The 18016-nt window shown below is 42.7% G+C and overlaps 1 long non-coding RNA gene across 2 annotated transcripts; it reads left to right on the top strand.

The window, feature by feature from the left end:
* Positions 1 to 13893: 13893 nt before the first annotated feature.
* Positions 13894 to 17990, top strand: LOC136539024 (uncharacterized). Of its 2 annotated transcripts, none has more exons than XR_010779523.1 (3): positions 13894 to 15915; positions 16482 to 16660; positions 16755 to 17990. It is a non-coding gene; the product is annotated as an uncharacterized lncRNA (long non-coding RNA). The 2 variants fall into 2 exon arrangements; XR_010779524.1 differs by having other exon boundaries at positions 13894 to 14964; positions 15755 to 16660; positions 16755 to 17901.
* The last annotated feature ends 26 nt before the right edge of the window (positions 17991 to 18016 follow it).

Raw genomic sequence — 18016 nt, 5'->3', positions numbered from 1 at the left:
TTACTGTTGGTGTACCGTTCTAATTATAGGAATGCTTGCTTTGCATGAAATGCCTTTGGAATGTTGTATGTTGCTGTGTTGGTCACGTTTAGACGGTGAGGAGAACGTTGGAGACCAAGAATTCTTCGATGACCAGCAGGACCAGCAAGAGTTTGTGAACCAAGGCAAGTATAGCATGGGCCTACCTTGATGTCCTATTCACTTTAATCATTTACTCATGTGCATGTGTCTAATTTTGGTAACCATAAGGATATTCTAGTCATTGATGACTTATTCCCTTGACTCCTATGGATTAATTGCATTTGGGTAGATTGCTAGTGCTCTAACTGAACATGATCTATACGATGATGAATGGTTCTATGGAACTAAAAGTATAACATGATTTGTAACAACTGTTCCATAGGGCGAATGTGCAAATGACTTTTGATCATGTTGCTCCCGGCCCTCCATAAGGACTTATCTGTCGGCAAAAGCTAGGACTGACAGTGCAACCGGGAGAGTCATATGGCTCTGACTTTAGCTCAGTAATAGGACCTTTTCTAGCTAGTTAGAGGTTACCTTTATGGCACAAAAGGGGATTGCCACGTTGGGTATAGGGTTGCCTCTGTTCCTATGTGTATAGCCGCGATGGATATGTGCTATAGGAAAGGCGGGTTCCTACATCTGCCTACCAAGGAAACCTAGTAGCCCTAACTTGTTAGAGAAACCTATGAAATGGCTTCATAGTGTACCTTGACCGCTCACCTTGGCAGTGACATGGGAGTAATTAACCCGGGCATATGGGAATCACGACTCGCGGTGAATGTGCACCACCTCTGTAGAGGGTAACAAATTGTTATAACCACCATGCTCACAGTCACGAGCGGCCTGGAAAACTCACAGAATAACTGGTTACTTGTTGATGATCATTTAAGTTGTTCTATGATGATATATGATACACTTGACCCTGATATCTGTTCATATGGGATTAAATGGGGGCTTAAGCATAATTTGATAATACCTGAGAATAAAAGCTTGACTTACTAAAAATGCTAACTGCAGTAAACCAGTGTCAATCTTTTGAGCTTCATAACCCCATGTTAACTTGTTAAGTACAGAAAGTACTTACGCTTGTTTATTTTCATTATTTGGATAAAAATCCCGGATGGGTAATAGATGACAACGGGTACGAGGAATTCCCTGAGGATTTTTAGGCTTGTGGTCAACCAGTTGACCTTCCCTGTGATGAAGCCCCATGAGAGAGTTATCTTTTTATTTTCCGCTGTGTGATGTAAGACTAAGTTATATTATGGATCTGATGTAAGGACACCGTGATGATACTTTATGTAATTTGTCAGCTTGTGTGTGTGATTGATCCCTAGGCACACACGAGTTTTGTGCATTCAATTTTATCCTTAAAATTGGGTGTGACAAATTAGTATCAGAACCAGGTTAACTGTAGGATGCAAGCCTAGTTAGAAAACGGTCGTTTTAGCATCTTTGCTCCTCTGGTTTCTTGCTTACTGTCTTATTCTTGTTATTTTATTAAAACATTTATGCTTTTCATACCTTAATCTATTATATAAATTTATTGATTCTAATTCTATCTCACTTTTAAATCTATAGATGTCTCATAACCCGAAGACTGCCCGACTCAGCACTGCTGGCTACCGTGCCCTGTTCACCCCACGAGCTCCACAGGCGGAGAAGGAGATTGTGATTATCTCCGACGATGAGGAGATGGCTACCCCGACACCAGCACCTGCTCCTACTCCAGGTGGCGCACCAGTCTATCCTGTCGTAGCTATACCTGAGGAGTCGACAACTACTTCCCCTACACCTGCACCATCCCTAGCTATCCCTATGGTGGATGAGGAGATAGGCTGGAAGTGCAAGTACTACTTCAAGCCAGCTCCAGAGACGGCCTACTACCACACCCTCCTCACTCACGTGCTAGACGACTACTACCCTGACCTGCACGCCTCCATCAGCTACCACTGTGCAGAGTACCAGCATCCATTGGAGGCCACCTTCTGGAAGGTAGAGCTAGTGGTCACCGCTAGGAATGACATCAAGAATGGACATGAGGTGGAGACTGTCCACCGTGCCACTGCCAGGAGGGCCCATGCCGATGGCATGGAAGATGCATCACATGATGCCTACATCCACTACCATGGTCGTCGCTTTGAGGCCATGAGGGAGGATCGTTTCAGGTTCCTTCCTCGCAATGATCATGAGGGTGTTTGGTAGGTCTTGGCTCCACCAGAGAGTGACCCAACTCTGGAAGCAATGGTGCAGCATGTCCATGCTATGCAGGGGGTGGATGAGGAAGTCAAAGGAGAACTGCGTGCATCCCAGAGGGCTGAGAGACGCCTCTAGAAGCAAGTGGATGGACTTTGAGCTCAACTTAGGCAGCCATCAATCTACAAGAAGAAGCACCGGTCCTTCACCATGATTGACACCGCTCCATAGGTGTTAGGTGTCTTGATTAGGAGTACAACGTCGTTAGTTCGTGTTTCATATTTAGTCTTGTTTGGTCTTGTGAACTTGGATGATTAGATGTTTTAATTTGTGAACATGGTTGATTTGGTATTTGTTTGATTGCTGGAAGTTTGTGGGCATGTCCACAACTTCCTTAGATTGGAACCTTAAGATTAGATGAAATCTTAATGCAGATGTTTCGCTTTATCTTATCTCTGTTGTGCTGATTTCTGGAGCAGCCTATGTTCTTTATCTGGTATCTCAAAATCTGGGCTGTCAAAAATTCTGAATTTTTTGTGGAGACAACTATACTTCTGTATCTTTCAAATGTCTCTAGAATCACATCAATAGCTATTCAGGTTTGTGAGATCTAACTGTCACAAGTTGATGTTCCTGCGCAGTCTGGAACCCAGAACAGATTCGGTTTAGCTCTACTTTTGACCATGTGTGTTGCAGAATCTATAAAAGTGATCTAAATAAAAGTTGTAGCTGATCTCCTAAGCTTTCCAACCGTTCTTAGTATACCTCTGTTGGATCTTTGAGACTTGAGTTATAACAGATTTACTGAACTGCTGAAATTAAATCTTGTCCAGAAAATTCTCAGCATTGTTTCTTATCTTTTATAAGCTCTCTATAAATTGGAAAATCTCTAAATTTTGCGCATTTGTTGGAAAATAGATGACCGTCAGAGGAGGAAGAGGCAGAGGCCGTGGTCGTGGATGTGATGCTCTCATAAATCCACCACCACCGCCACCTGTGACCATGGAACAAATATTGGGAATGCAAGCGTAGTTGATGCAAGCTATGATGCAGCGCTGGGACAATGAACCTGCAAGAGGACCACCGCCTGTTCAGGTCAGAGATAAGCATGGAGAGTTTATGAAGGGTCATCCACCGGTGTTCACTCATGCCTCAGACCCTATAGAGCCAGATGATTGGCTGCGTGCTGTAGAGAAGCAACTTAACATAGCACAATGCAACGATCTTGAGAAGGTGTTGTATGCTTCTGGTCAACTCCAGGGAGCAGCTCAGGATTGGTGGGATTCTTTCTAGTACGGACATCCCAACAATGCTCCTGCTATCACTTGGCAGGAATTTAAGGACAATTTCCGGTCTTATCATATCCCTGATGGACTCGTGGAATTGAAACAGGAGGAATTCAGGTCCCTCAAGCAAGGATCCATGACTGTGGTGGAGTATCATGACAAGTTTGCTCAACTATCATGCTATGCTCCAAATGATGTGGTTGAGGACAAGGATAAGCAACACCGTTTCCTCAAGGGACTCTATGATGGACTGCAGCTTCAACTGATGTCCAACACTTACCCTAACTTTCAGTCATTAGTGAACCGCACTATTGTGATTGACGATAAGCGTAAAGAGATGGAAGCCAAGAAGAGGAGGCTTCAAGGGCAAGCTTCTAGAAGTAACACCCGCCCACGTGCCTATCCCCAGCAGGGTTTTCAGCAAAGGAATCTAGGACCAGCTAACCAGGGAAACCATGGTCAATATCCTCAATGGAACTAGTTCCAGCAATGCCCTCAGTACCAGCAACAGTATGGTAATCAGCGTCCCCCGCAATAGACTGGCAATTCGGCAACCGCCAGGGACCATCCAACAATGCTCCTGTGAAGAGTGGTGCAACCAATAACCCCAATGCCTACTACCGCTGTGGAGAAGTAGGACACTATGCTCATCAGTGTCCTAAGAAGTAGAACCAATAAGCACCTCAGAACCAGACTGGCAATCAGAAGTTCAACGCTCGACCACCTCACACTGCGAAGGTGAACTATGTGTCATCTGATGCAGCTCAAGAGATGCCTGAGGTCATGTTGGGTACATTCAGTGTCAACTCTATCTCTGCTACAGTACTTTTTTATTCTGGTGCTTCGCATTCTTTTATTTCCCAAGCTTTTGTTAGAATACATAGCATATCTTTGTGTGCCATGAAAAACCCCATACTAGTAAATTCACCGAGAGGTAGTATGCCCACTTCGTATTGGAGTCCCTCAACTAGCATTTCCTTAAGGGGGGTAGACTTTAAAGTAAAACCAATTGTGTTGAGAACAGCGGGAATTGATCTTATTCTATGAATGGATTGGATGAAACAACATCGGGTAGTGATTCAGTGTCAGGAGAAATCTGTGGTTGTGACATCACTCAATGGAGATAGAATCTGTGTAGAAGTGGTAGTGCAAGCTCAGCCTACAGCCATAGTGAACCAGCTAGATGGTGAAGCCAATAAACAAGATCGTGTCATGGAGGAGTTCCTAGATGTCTTCTTTGATGACTTGCCAAGTATGCCACCTGACCGAGACATTGAATTCATTATTGAATTATTACCTAGAACTGCACCAATAACTAAACGTCCATATAGAATGGGGGTTAATGAATTAGAAGAGCTTAAGAAACAACTAAAAGAGTTGCAAGAAAAAGGTTTCATATGCCCCAGTTCTTCCCCATGGGGGGCACCTGTGATCTTTGTGGATAAGAAGGATGGTAGTCAACGGATGTGTGTGGATTACCATTCACTTAATGAGGTTACAATCAAGAATAAATACCCTTTGCCTAGGATTGATGATTTGTTTGATCAGTTGAGAGGAGCCCATGTGTTCTCCAAGATTGATCTCCGCTCAGGGTACCATCAGCTAAAGATTCAAAACTCGGACATACCTAAGACAGCATTCACTACACGGTATGGATTATATGAGTATACCGTTATGTCTTTTGGTTTGACCAATGCACCTGCATACTTCATGTATCTGATGAATAAGGTGTTCATGGAGTTTCTGGATAAATTTGTGGTGGTATTCATAGATGACATACTGATATTCTCCAAGACTGAAGAAGAACATGCTGAACATATAAGGTTAGTCTTACAAAAGCTTAGAGAACATAAGTTGTATGCTAAGCGGAGCAAGTGTGAGTTTTGGTTGAAGGAAGTCTCTTTTCTGGGTCATGTTGTCTCCAATGGGGGAATAGCAGTGGATCCAGGCAAAGTGCAAGATGTATTGAATTGGAAACCACCAACCAATGTAAGTGAGATCCGTAGCTTTTTGGAATTGGCTGGATACTGTAGGAGGTTCATTGAAGGTTTTTCCAAGCTAGCTAAGCCTATGACATCTCTGTTGGAAAAGAATGATAAGTATGTATGGTCGGATAAATGCCAGGCAAACTTTGATGAGCTAAAGAAGAGGTTGACAACAACTCCAGTATTAATTTTGCCCGATTTAAGTAAGAACTTCTCTATATATTGTGATGCATCCTGTTTGGGCTTTGGATGTGTGCTTATGCAAGAGGGAAGAGTGGTGGCATATGCATCTAGACAATTGAGGAAGCATGAGTTGAATTACCCTACTTATGACTTGGAATTGGCAGCTGTGGTTCATGCTTTGAAGATCTAGAGACATTATCTAATTGGACATAAGAGTGATATCTATACCGATCATAAGAGTTTGAAGTATATCTTTATCCAATCAGATCTGAATATGAGACAACATCGTTGGTTGGAATTGATCAAAGACTATGACTTAGAAGTGCATTATCACCCAGGAAAAGCAAATGTCGTAGCTGATGCACTTAGCAGGAAGAGCTATGCTAATGGACTTGGGACGACAATTATGTCAGCAGAGTTGTGTACTGAAATGGAGCATCTCAACTTGAGTTTTGTCACTAATGCAATGGAATTGGTGATAGAGCCTACTTTGGAGCAAGAGATATGCAAAGGTCAATTGGAAGATGAAAAACTTAAGGAGATAGTAGAGAATGTAGTGCTTGGAAAGGCACCCGAATTCAGAATGGATGAGAATGGCACTCTTTGGTTCAGAAAAAGGATATGTGTACCTGAAGTGAAGGCTATCCGTGATGCAATTCTGCAAGAGGCCCATGAGTCTGCTTATTCTATACATCCCGAAAGTACCAAGATGTATTTGGATCTCAAGGAGAAGTATTGGTGGTATGGATTGAAGAGAGATGTGGCAGAGTATGTGGCTTTGTGTGACACTTGTCAAAGAGTGAAAGCTGAGCATCAAAGACCTGTAGGGTTACTATAACCAATGAAGATTCTTGAATGGAAATGGAAAGAAGTTGGTACGAATTTTATCATAGGATTGCCCCGCGCTCAAAGAGGTTATGATTTAATATGGGTAATAGTGGATCGACTCACCAAGGTTGCTCACTTTTTACCAGTCAAGACTACCTATACGGGTGCAAGACTAGTAGAGTTGTACATGGAAAGAATAGTGTGCTTACATGGTGTTCCCAAGAAAATTGTGTCGGATAGAGGCACTCAGTTTACATCGCAATTCTAGCATAAAGTACATAGGTCTTTGGGGACAAAGTTGAATTTCAGTTCTGCTTACCACCCGCAAACTGATGGACAGACTGAAAGGATCAACCAGATTTTGGAAGATATGTTGAGAGCTTGTGCACTTTAGTATGGTGATAGTTGGGATAAGAGTCTGCCATACGCAGAATTCTCGTACAACAACAGTTATCAGAAGAGTCTCAAGATAGCACCTTTCGAGGCATTGTATGGACGTAAATGTAGAATGCTTTTGTTCTGGAATCAGACTGGTGAAACTCAAGTGTTTGGACCCGATGTCCTTAGAGACACAGAAGAACAAGTGAGAATGATTAGAGACAATTTGAGAGTGGCTCAGTCCCGACAGAAGAGTTACGCTGATACTCGCAGAAGAGAGCTGGCTTTTGAAGTTGGTGATTATGTGTACTTGAAGGTGTCACCAATGAGAAGTGTGAAAAGATTCAATATGAAGGGAAAGTTAGCACCAAGGTATATAGGACCTTTTAAGATCCTAGAGCGACGTGGAGAAGTAGCTTATCAGTTGGAACTACCTGAGAGTTTGTCAGGTGTGCACGACGTGTTCCATGTTTCCCAATTGAAAAAGTGTTTGAGGGTACCAGAAGAGCAAATACCTTTGGAAGAACTTGCGGTCAAGGAAGATCTTACTTATGAAGAGTATCCGATAAAGATCTTGGAAACTGTCGAAAGAGTTACAAGAAGCCGAACCTTAAAGATGTGCAAGGTGCAGTGGAATCGGTATACAGAGGATGAAGCTACTTAGGAAAGAGAAGAGGATCTGAGAAAGTCTTATCCACAACTGTTTGAGTAAGCAATCATCCGAATCTCGAGGATGAGATTCATCTTAAGGGGGGTAGAATTGTAATAGCCAAAATTTGCCTCTTTTGGAAAATAGGTTTAAAATGAGTTAATTCTGTATTTTGTGCTCATGAAATGTAGAAATAAATAAGTTTCTCATGAATTTAAAATTTATCATAAAATAGTAACATGTATGTGCATTCATGTCGCTGCATATTATTTTGTGAATGTTTGGTATTGATCAAAAATTTCAAAGAGAATTGAAAATTGAATTGAAAATGCTTTTGGAAAATTTGTTTGGAAAAATGGAAATTTCTTTCCTTTCCTCCCCTCCTCTGGTTTCAGCCCGAGCAGCCGCGCAGCCCAACTCCCACTCCCGCCGGCCCACTGGCCTAGCTTGGCCTTCCTCTGGTGCTCCACGCCGGCCCAGCACCGCACCGGCCCAGCTCCGCGACAGCCCAACCGCAGTCGCGCTGCTCGTGAGCAACCGCCGCGCCCAACCGCTGACACCCGGCCCCGTGTGTTAGCTCCCCCACCTTCCTCTCGCGCGCCCCGCAACCGCAGCGGCGGTCAAGCCGCAACCGCGCCCGCTCCTCACACGGTGTGGGAGCGCCCCCTCCATGCCCCGGCCTCTTTTTAAGCGAAGCCGAGCCCCCGCATGTCCCTCTCTCGCTCCCCGCTCCAGTTTCGCACTCGCGCACGCATCAGAGGCTACAACCATCGCACGGAGAAGCCCCACCGTCCACCGAGCTCGGAACCGCCATGACCCGCGGTGAGACCTCCATGCGCCCCTCTACCTCCCCATGCCGTTTAATTTGAGTTTGGTGGCTTCTAGCGCCATAGCCGCGAGCGCCGATAGCTCTTGGCCGCTGGCCATGGTGACCGTCGCTTCAGCCTTCCCCTCTGGCCGTTTTCTCGGCCTGGACGTGTTCGCCTGCTCCCCCTCTCTCATCCGGTGTTTTCGGTTCATCGAACCGTGGACCGTGGCCCCGAACCGTGCTCGCCGGAGTGCTCCATGTCGCCGGCAATGGAGAGGCGCCGCGGCTGCACTGTTCCCCGTCGGCCATCCTTCTTCTCCCCTCCCTGATTTAATCCTAGCCGTCCATCGTGTGATCAAAGGCCCTGGTTGGACGATACCCCTTCGCGGGTGATTATGCTAAAGAGGCCCTCTGTTTTCATGTAATAAAACCCGCCGTCCTTAGCGTATTTCCCCGTGTACGCTTTCTCATTTTGAAAGCGTAAAGCTAACTGTTTTAGTTCAAAGTACGTTTTTAGTATTTATAGAAATGTCATTTGAACTGTTTTGCTTATAAAATCGTCGTTTTAGCTCCGAATTGAACCGTTCAAATTGCGTTAGCTTTGTAATTTCATTATCTACATATTAGTACCACTGTTAATCAAGTTTGCAACTTTTAAATTTCATGGTTAGATTTAATTAAATATATTGCTATAGGAAATCCTGTTTAAATCATAACTTTCGCATTTTAGCTCTGTTTTTCGTGAACTTCACGTTGACGTGATCGTAGCAAGACGTAGATTATTTTCATAAATATTTTATCTTGTTTTCTATACTGTTGGTATACTGTTCTAATTATAGCAATGCTTGCTTTACATGAAATGCCTTTGGAATGTTGTATGTTGCCGTGTTGGTCGCATTCAGACGGTGAGGAGAACGTTGGAGACCAAGAATTCTTCAACGACCAGCAGGACCAGCAAGAGTTTGTGAACCAAGGCAAGTATAACATGGGCCTACCTTGATGTCCTATTCACTTTAATCATTTACTCATGTGCATGTGTCTAATTTTGGTAACCATAAGGATATTCTAGTCATTGATGACTTATTCCCTTGACTCCTATGGGTTAATTGCATATGGGTAGATTGCTAGTGCTCTAACTGAACATGATCTATACGATGATGAATGGTTCTATGGAACTAAAAGTATAACATGATTTGTAACAACTGTTCCATAGGGCGAAGGTGCAAATGACTTTTAATCATGTTGCTCCCGGCCCTCTATAAGGACTTATTTGTCGGCAAAAGCTGGGACTGATAGTGCAACCGGGAGAGTCATATGGCTCTAAGTTTAGCTCAGTAATAGGACCTTTTCTAGCTAGTTAGAGGTTACCTTTATGGCGCAAAAGGGGCTTACCACGTTGGGTATAGGGCTGCCTCTGTTCCTATGTGTATAGCCGTGATGGATATGTGCCATAGGAAAGGGGGGTTCCTACATCTGCCTGCTGAGGAAACCTAGCGGCCCTAACTTATTAGAGAAACCTATGAAATGGCTTCATAGTGTACCCTGCCCGCTCACCTTGGTAGTGACATAGGAGTAATTAACCCGGGCATATGGGAATCATGACTCGCGGTGAATGTGCACCACCTCTGTAGAGGGTAACAAACTATTATAACAGCCGTGCTCACAGTCACGAGCGGCCCAGAAAACTCACAGAATAACTGGTTACTTGTTGATGATCATTTAAGTTGTTCTATGATGATATATGATACACTTGACCCTGATATCTGTTCATATGGGATTGAATGGGGGCTTAAGCATAATTTGATAATACCTGAGAATAAAAGCTTGACTTACTAAAAATGCTAACTGCAGTAAACTAGTGTCAACCTTTTGAGCTTCAAAACCCCATGTTAACTTGTTAAGTACGGGAAGTACTTACGCTTGTTTATTTTCTTTATTTGGATAAAAATCCCGGATGGGTAATAGATGACAATGGGTACGAGGAATTCTCTGAGGATTTTTAGGCTTGTGGTCAACCAGTTGACCTTCCCTGTGATGAAGCCCCACGAGATAGTTATCTTTTTATTTTCCGCTGTGTGATGTAAGACTAAGTTATATTATGTATCTGATGTAAGGACACCGTGATGATACTTTATGTAATTTGTCAGCTTATGTGTGTGATTGATCCCTGGGCACACACGAGTTTTGTGCATTCAATTTTATCCTTAAAATTGGGTGTGACAGAGGGCTTGGCTCCTTGGGAGACAAGAGAGAAAAGCTTGGTATGAATAAAAAGAGAATTTCTTCAACAGTCATGCTCTCATATCATAAATATAGTTTGCTATAGAACTAGACTATAGTTCTCATGTTATAATCATGATTTATGAACTAGCATATAGTTTGTGGGTTATGATCTTGACATGTAGAATTTTATGCTTAATCATTCATATAACTTATATGAGTAGAATTAGAGCTATGTTGAGGTGGTGGTTCATCGTGCCTTCGGTGTGCCCAAGTTCTTTACCTGTCGATCCGTAGGGCCGAGGACCTGGGGGAATTTTGGTAGTTTATGTGTACGCAAGCATGGTGTTTGGGTATGGAGAAATAGGTGAATGTATTTTCTACTCTCCGGTTGAGGGGTAGGCGGTAGGTGATGACAGCCCTGTCCGTCCCTTGTAATCCACCACGTTCGGATAGGGTGTATGAATATAAATTGTCACACGAGGTTGCTGGCAGACCAGTACTCGGTGGCCTCCCGACCTATCTTACACTTAGTTCTAGCTCTAATCATGTATCTTGTATGATCATTAACTATTCTTTGCACGACTATATTAGAACATGCCTGCTCCACGTAGGAATATTCTTTTATTCTTTGTTTTTCTTTTATCCTTGAGGTTAGCTTAGATGTGTGTCCACTATTCTTGAGATACCTTTTTAACCCTGTCATGACTATGGTTTACTATGCAAGTATGTAATCAAGTTCATGCTCATGCTAGACTCTTAACACCTTGCCCTCCTTTGGAAAAATATAAATAATGATACCCTAAAAACTTTTGGGTAAAATGCTACAACAATAGATCGGTGCGCTTGCAGATATTTTCTGTAATCGTTAAGAACTATCGTAGTTGGTGTTTTTTGGCGGCGTCACTAAGGTTTACTCAATCTTAGTGATGGTGTTAAGAAATACCGATAGACATTTCTGGCACCGTTGCTGGGGATAGACTTAAAACCTCCACACTTGGTGATTGCCCTAAGAAATGCCAACAGTGGCATGAGACTCCTTGTTTGTTCTTGCAAGCAATACATTAATTTTATGGTGCCATTTTTTTTCTTTCCTCAAGGGCACAGAAGCTTGAGAAGATTATTACGAAATCCTCCATAAGAAATTGCTTTAGAAATATATTGTGAATTTGCACATCCCAGTAGTTACTATGTGAACCTTGACTTTTATGTTGCGCGGAGTTTTTACTATATCATTGGAGGAGAAAAGGACGTGCTTCCTTTTTCATTCAGCTAAAAGGAAGACTAGGTTAGCAATATCTCATGTAATTTGTACAAATAGTTATTTTGTAAGCAGTGCAAATAACTAGAAAAGATAAATAGAGTATAGTCCCACCCTCATCAAATCAAATTAAGTAAAAGCAGATTCTAATCCTGTTATGTCCACTAGTTCTAATCATTTAGGTGCTTACCTAAAATTTGTACAAGACTGATTACACAAATAATAATAATAATAATAATAGTAATAGTAATAATAGTAGTAGTACTAATAGTAATAATAATAATAATAATAATAATAATAATAATAATAATAATAATAATAATAATAATAATAATAATAATAATAATAATAATAATAATAATAATAATAATAATAATAATAATAATAATAATAATAATAATAATAATAATAATAATAATAATAATAATAATAATAATAATAATAATAATAATAATAATAATAGGCGCATAGCCTAGTGGCAACGAGCCTTAGTAGGACCTCTCATGTCCTTGTTCGACTCCCGGTGAAAATGAATATTCTAGGTTTTAACAGCGATGTGCTTTTAATAAGTGCTTGCCGATGTTCCCGTCGTCAGTGAGAGATTTGATGGGCCAGTCTTCGAAAATGTTCATAGAGGTAAGCTTGCGTGCATTGTGACTGTCTGTGCCTACCCAAATAGAGGACAAATGAAAACGAAACGTGCCTATTTCTCGTTCCATCAGCACAAAGCTACTTATATTTAGCCGAAGTTCAATTTTTCATCATATCATGCTGACATCACAAATGAATAATAAGCCAGGACACGAATTAGATTTCAAATATTTCAGTTACCTTATGCTCGAAAATTTGAGGCACATATCCTCCCTTCGCTACGTAAGGTTTACATCACTTTATGATTGTGTTTGGCACAAAGCATTTTGTAAGCCTGTGCCAGAGAAGCACCTTGTTGGAGAATCTTAAGAGATGAAAACATATATAGATATCTGGTGGTATACCTTTTCTATTGTTTTCTACCTATGGGATCCACATGAGTCATTGATGAGGAAGGCTGTCTATGTTAGGGGATGCTCGTCACGTGCTCTGCTTCATCTTCATGCAATGGGCATGCTTGTCTCCACAGCTGGTGCCTCATTTGGTTCCTCCTCCCATGTGCTCGTCCCATGCTCCCATAGACAAATGTTGCCTATGATGGGTGGGTGGCAATCGACGGAGGAGAGACCAAAACATTGCGCTTCTCATCCTATCCAATGCCCTGGATGCACGAGCTGCTTGCGCTCATGCCGTGCCCAACAATTTTTTCTTGAATTGCGAAAGAGTCTATAGCCTAGTGGTTATAAAAGCATCAATAGCATCTTAGGTCCTGGGTTCAACTCTCCATGGGAGCGATTTTTCTAGAATTTAACGGCATTGTGCTTTCAGTGCTAGGCAACGTTCCTGTTGACAACGATCAAGGTGCCTATGGTGACTTCGTCAATCTAGAAGATTGGTGGCCTAGTCTGAGAAGATGGTCAAAGGAGTACGGTTTGCGTGCGTGCGTCTATAAGGGTGAGTGTGCATGTTGTTAGTGTCTGCGTTGTACTGTGTAATTCAAAAAAAATAATCACTCTGATTTATCTGGCACGAATGAAATAGTACAGGCGGTGAGGCGTCGGTGGAGTGCTGAATTTCTGGTTGGTTCCATTGGTTCCTACTATAATGAGGTTATATCAGAATTTGATGGCGATAGAAGGAGTGATGTTCGCCAGCCACACTACTATAGAAAAACTTTTACGAGACGTTTGGGAATGGGCCTCGGAGGCGGGCGGACATTTCAACCACCTCGGTTAATGCCGGGATTAACCCATGCGGACACAATCCATCGCCTCAAAAAATCGATTTACGAAGACGGTTAAAAATAACTGCCTCATAAAATCCATTAACCACTCCTCCAAAAATACCTCAATTTTTGGAGGCGGAACCCTTATAAGGCCCGCCTCGATAAAAAAAAAAAGGCCAACGCCCAACAGGCCCGTAGGAGCGACCAAGTATAAAAAGAAAAGTTAGGGTTCCTTTCCTCACTCTCTTCACCCCAAATCGAGCAGCATCAGGCTCGGCCCTCCCATTCCGAGCGCACCCCTCCCTCTCCCTCTCAGGCGCGGGCACCCCCTCCCATACCGAGTGCACCCCTCCCTCTCCCTCTCCCTCTCCCTCTCAGGCGCTCGCGCGGGCAGCGAATCTTTGGCGGCGGGCAGAGGTGGCGTGGCTCCTCCATCGTCGCGACAGAGGCGGCACGGCTCCTCCAATAGCGCGGCAGAGGCGGCGCGACCCGTTCTCGTGCGGATCCGGTGCCACACCGCCGTCGGAGGACCTCCACCACCGCCCCGGCTCCTTCTCCTCTTCCCCACCGCCGGAGCACCTCCACTACCGCAGATCCAGCGCCACCACAGATCCGGCGCCCCATCGCCTCCTTCCTCACCAATGAGCAAATATTCGGCAATCCATCTCCCCTTCCTCCACCACCGGCGCATGCAGATGCGGATCCGGTGGCGGTGGCATGTCCAGGTGTGAGGCGAGGCGAGCGGTAGGCAGGCCGGACCCCGCGGCGGCGGCCTGTGGATGGGCTCGGCAGGCCCGTAGACGGGCTCGACGGGCCTGTCCACGTGTTTTCATTTTTTTTGTTTTTTATTCGATTTACCGAGGCAGGCATTCAACCGTCTCGAAAAAGATCCCATTTACCATGACCTGGCTCGGTTAATTGTTTTTGCCCGTCTCGGTAAAGTTTTGTGTAGTTGTGCCAGCAAAGTGGTCTAAACCACCGCCGGGCATCCTGAAATTTAATTGTGATACATCCTTCATTCCAGGATTCAGTTTTGGTAGCTGGGGATTCATAATTTGAGACAGTGATGGCGACGTCTTGTGACGGGAAGAGGACGAGTTGAGCATCTACTGAATGCATGCCTTCCATGCGGAAGTAATCGCCTGTCTTCAAGGCATTCAGGCAGCTATCGGTTTGGGGATTGGCCAACTCATTTTGGAGACGGACGCCCAAAAAGTGGTGTCTGCTATCAACACCACCAAATATGCGGACACTGCCGCCGGTCATCTTGTAGAAGAAATCAAGTCCTTGGTAGATTGGAATTTTATCAGTCTTCATTGTGTGTTCAAAGGTAAGTGAGTAACCAAGCCACCCATAAGCTGGCTGCGTTCGGGTCTATGTATGCTAAGCGCGAGGAGCAAATCTCAAGCTCTGCTCCCGACAGCGTAATTGTAGTTGTACCTAACGATTTGTTAGCAGTTGAGTAATGAAATTCCACTCAGTTTTAAAAAAAGTTAAATTATCTTAAATTTGATAAACTATAAACAATAATATGTTAATATTTATAATATCAAATATGTATCAGATATATTTTCGTACTATACTTACTTGGTGTCAAAAATATTAATATTTTTATCTATATATTTAGTCACATTTTAGAGGCAGGTTTGAGCAATTTTCTTGAAAGGATCCGGAACCACTATAAGCAACTTGGACACACTTCCTATAAATAAATGGTCTATCTACTGCCAGCTGGACAAACGGGATCGGGATGATAATAACAAGGAGATTATCAAACACATTTTATACTGTAAACTAAAGTACATCGTGCTCTCCTCTTCTGACAAATAAAAAAAATTAATTAACATCATCAGTAGTAATGCATTCTTCATAAAAGAAAAGCCCATGCTTTTCTGTTCTATCTTTTTTTTAGATAAAGGTAACAAATCTGGCTTTATCTCCTGAGATCAAGAGAATCAGACCAAATTTTCTGTTGTACCTAGAAATTCTTCTTTGAAAAGTCAGCAAGTGCGACACCATCGTACACACTATGTTTGCTTTCAAGCAACACCTTCTTTGTTCTTGCAAGCAATAACATTCATTATTCATTTGTGCTGCTATATCTTTTTTCTTTCCTCAAGGGCACAGAAGATCACGAATTCCTCCCTAAGAAGTTGCTTCAGAAATATATTGTGAATCTGTGCATCTCAGTAATTACTACGTGGATCTACAGTTTCATGTTGCCTGCACATCTGGAGTTTTGACTATCTCAGGGCCTGTTTGGATTGCGGGAAAAATTCATGTACGTTTTTTCTGTAAAATTGAACTGATTCCTGTGAAATTCCTACGAGATTCCTGTGAAATTCCTGTGTTCCAGACAAGCCCTCACTGGACGAGAAAGGACGTGCTTCCTTTCTCATTCAGCTAAAAGGAAGGTTAGGTTATTAGTATCTTATATAATTTGTACAAAATGGTCAAGCGGTTCTATAACCATTGAGGTGCTTACCTAAAACTTGTACGAGATTGTTGTTCTAGGCCTCGGCCTTTGAACACCAGGTGGTCCCTGAGCTAGTGGCGGATCTACACTACTATAAAAATCGTCCTTCACTGTCAGCCCATCATTGCCAGTTTCTCTGAAACCGAGAAACTGGCAGTGATAAGTCTTCACTGTTGGTTGTTAGATTGAAAATCAGAAAATGATTTGAGATCCTCAAAACCAACAGTGAAGGTTCATATTGTGGTAAAAAAACAGTGAAGGTCCATATCACTACCGGTTGGTGGCTAGAACTGGCAGTGATAATGTTCATGGCTTGAACCAATGTGCTAATTAATGTGCTATTACTACTGACTTTTGGATTAAACTGGCAGTGATGTTGTGCATAATACAAAGCCAATGTCCTCCTCTCTCATTCCTCCCATCCCGAGCACACTCGGCCAAGGAGGAGTCTTTCCCCACCTCTCCCTCCAATGTTGTGGCCATTCTTCACCAAAATGCTCAACGAAGGTCTTGGATTTTCAAGCATGGGGCATGATTTTCTTACTTTAAGGTTAGTAATAAGCAACCACTTTTTTGAATTTGTAGCTTTACATTTTTTTATGGTTAGATTGCTTGATTCTCACTCTAGTAATTTCTCCATTTAGGAGCACTTTTCAATTGGATCTTGAGGAAGGTATTCAAATTGTGGTGAATCCATATTCTATAAGGTTGGTGTCTATGAACCCACTATCAGCCTGTTCGGCTGGGGTGAAACGATCATAAACTATCGTAAATTTCTAGCCGGAATAGTATTTTTCTCTCACACAAACCAACCAGCAGTACTTCTTCACGAACCAGCAACGAACCAGCCCAGCCAAACGAACAGGCTATATAATTCCAAGCAAATTACATGGTGGTTTTGATGATTGTGTATATGTGATGCTTTGATGAGCAAACCCATTGTTCTTTATGGAGTAGAGTAGAGTTTTTTTCAATAGGGCTATTAATTTCAATTTTGATGAGCAAACCCCTTGTTTGGAGCTACAATTGTTGTTCATGATTAAGTATCAATTTTTTTGTATAGTTTCCCCATTTTTATGTGGCATGACGAAGTGTACAACAATTGTTCTTCAAAAGGGGGCGACCAATTTCATTTTTGATGAGCATATCCATGTAACACGTAGCAACCCATTGTTTTGAGCTACAATTATTGTTCATTATTTTGGTCTCTAATTTTTATTTTTGTATAATTGCTCTCCTCATTTTTATGTGGCATGAAGTACAAAAAAAATTATGTGCAGAGATGGATTGAGGGTTGATGTACAGTTTGGTATCTACGGACTTGCAGCACTTGATGGGGGCATCAACACCTTCATCACGGTCGCCATAGCCGATGCTGGGTTGGAAAACTTGTATTCTACCCATGCAGAGATTGCAATAATGTCAAGAAATGGGTTAACGTGAAGCAGATATGACGTCACTTGATTACCATGCTTCCGCCTTGTTCACTTGATTATCCCGATATGATGCCACTTGATTACCATGCCTTGTTCATGAGAGACTACACGTTATGGACCAATCATGGGGAGGTTGATGAGAATGTTCTGCAAGAAAACAATGACGATATGACCATCATGCCTGACGTTGCCCCCCACGAGGTTGTTACTAACGAGGAACCGGGTATCAATACTCAACCAGTGGCTACCGATGATGATGTATTTAGGAATACGTTAGCTGATGACACCGAGCATGAAAATGACATTTCTCAGCTGCTACGTGATATAGAGGGTGGATTCCTTAGTGCTACACAGTTGGAAAAGCTAGAGATAGTGAGAAAGGATGACAAAACACCATTGTATCGGGGTTGTCTAGTGAGCAAACTGGAAGCCAACGTCAAGCTATTAGAGTTCAAATCTAGACACGGATT

Source organism: Miscanthus floridulus, chromosome 1 (genome assembly GCF_019320115.1).
Source record: "Miscanthus floridulus cultivar M001 chromosome 1, ASM1932011v1, whole genome shotgun sequence".
NCBI lineage: Eukaryota > Viridiplantae > Streptophyta > Magnoliopsida > Poales > Poaceae > Miscanthus > Miscanthus floridulus.
The sequence above is the reverse complement of the archived record's forward strand: the minus strand, read 5'-3'. Positions and strand labels throughout refer to the sequence as shown.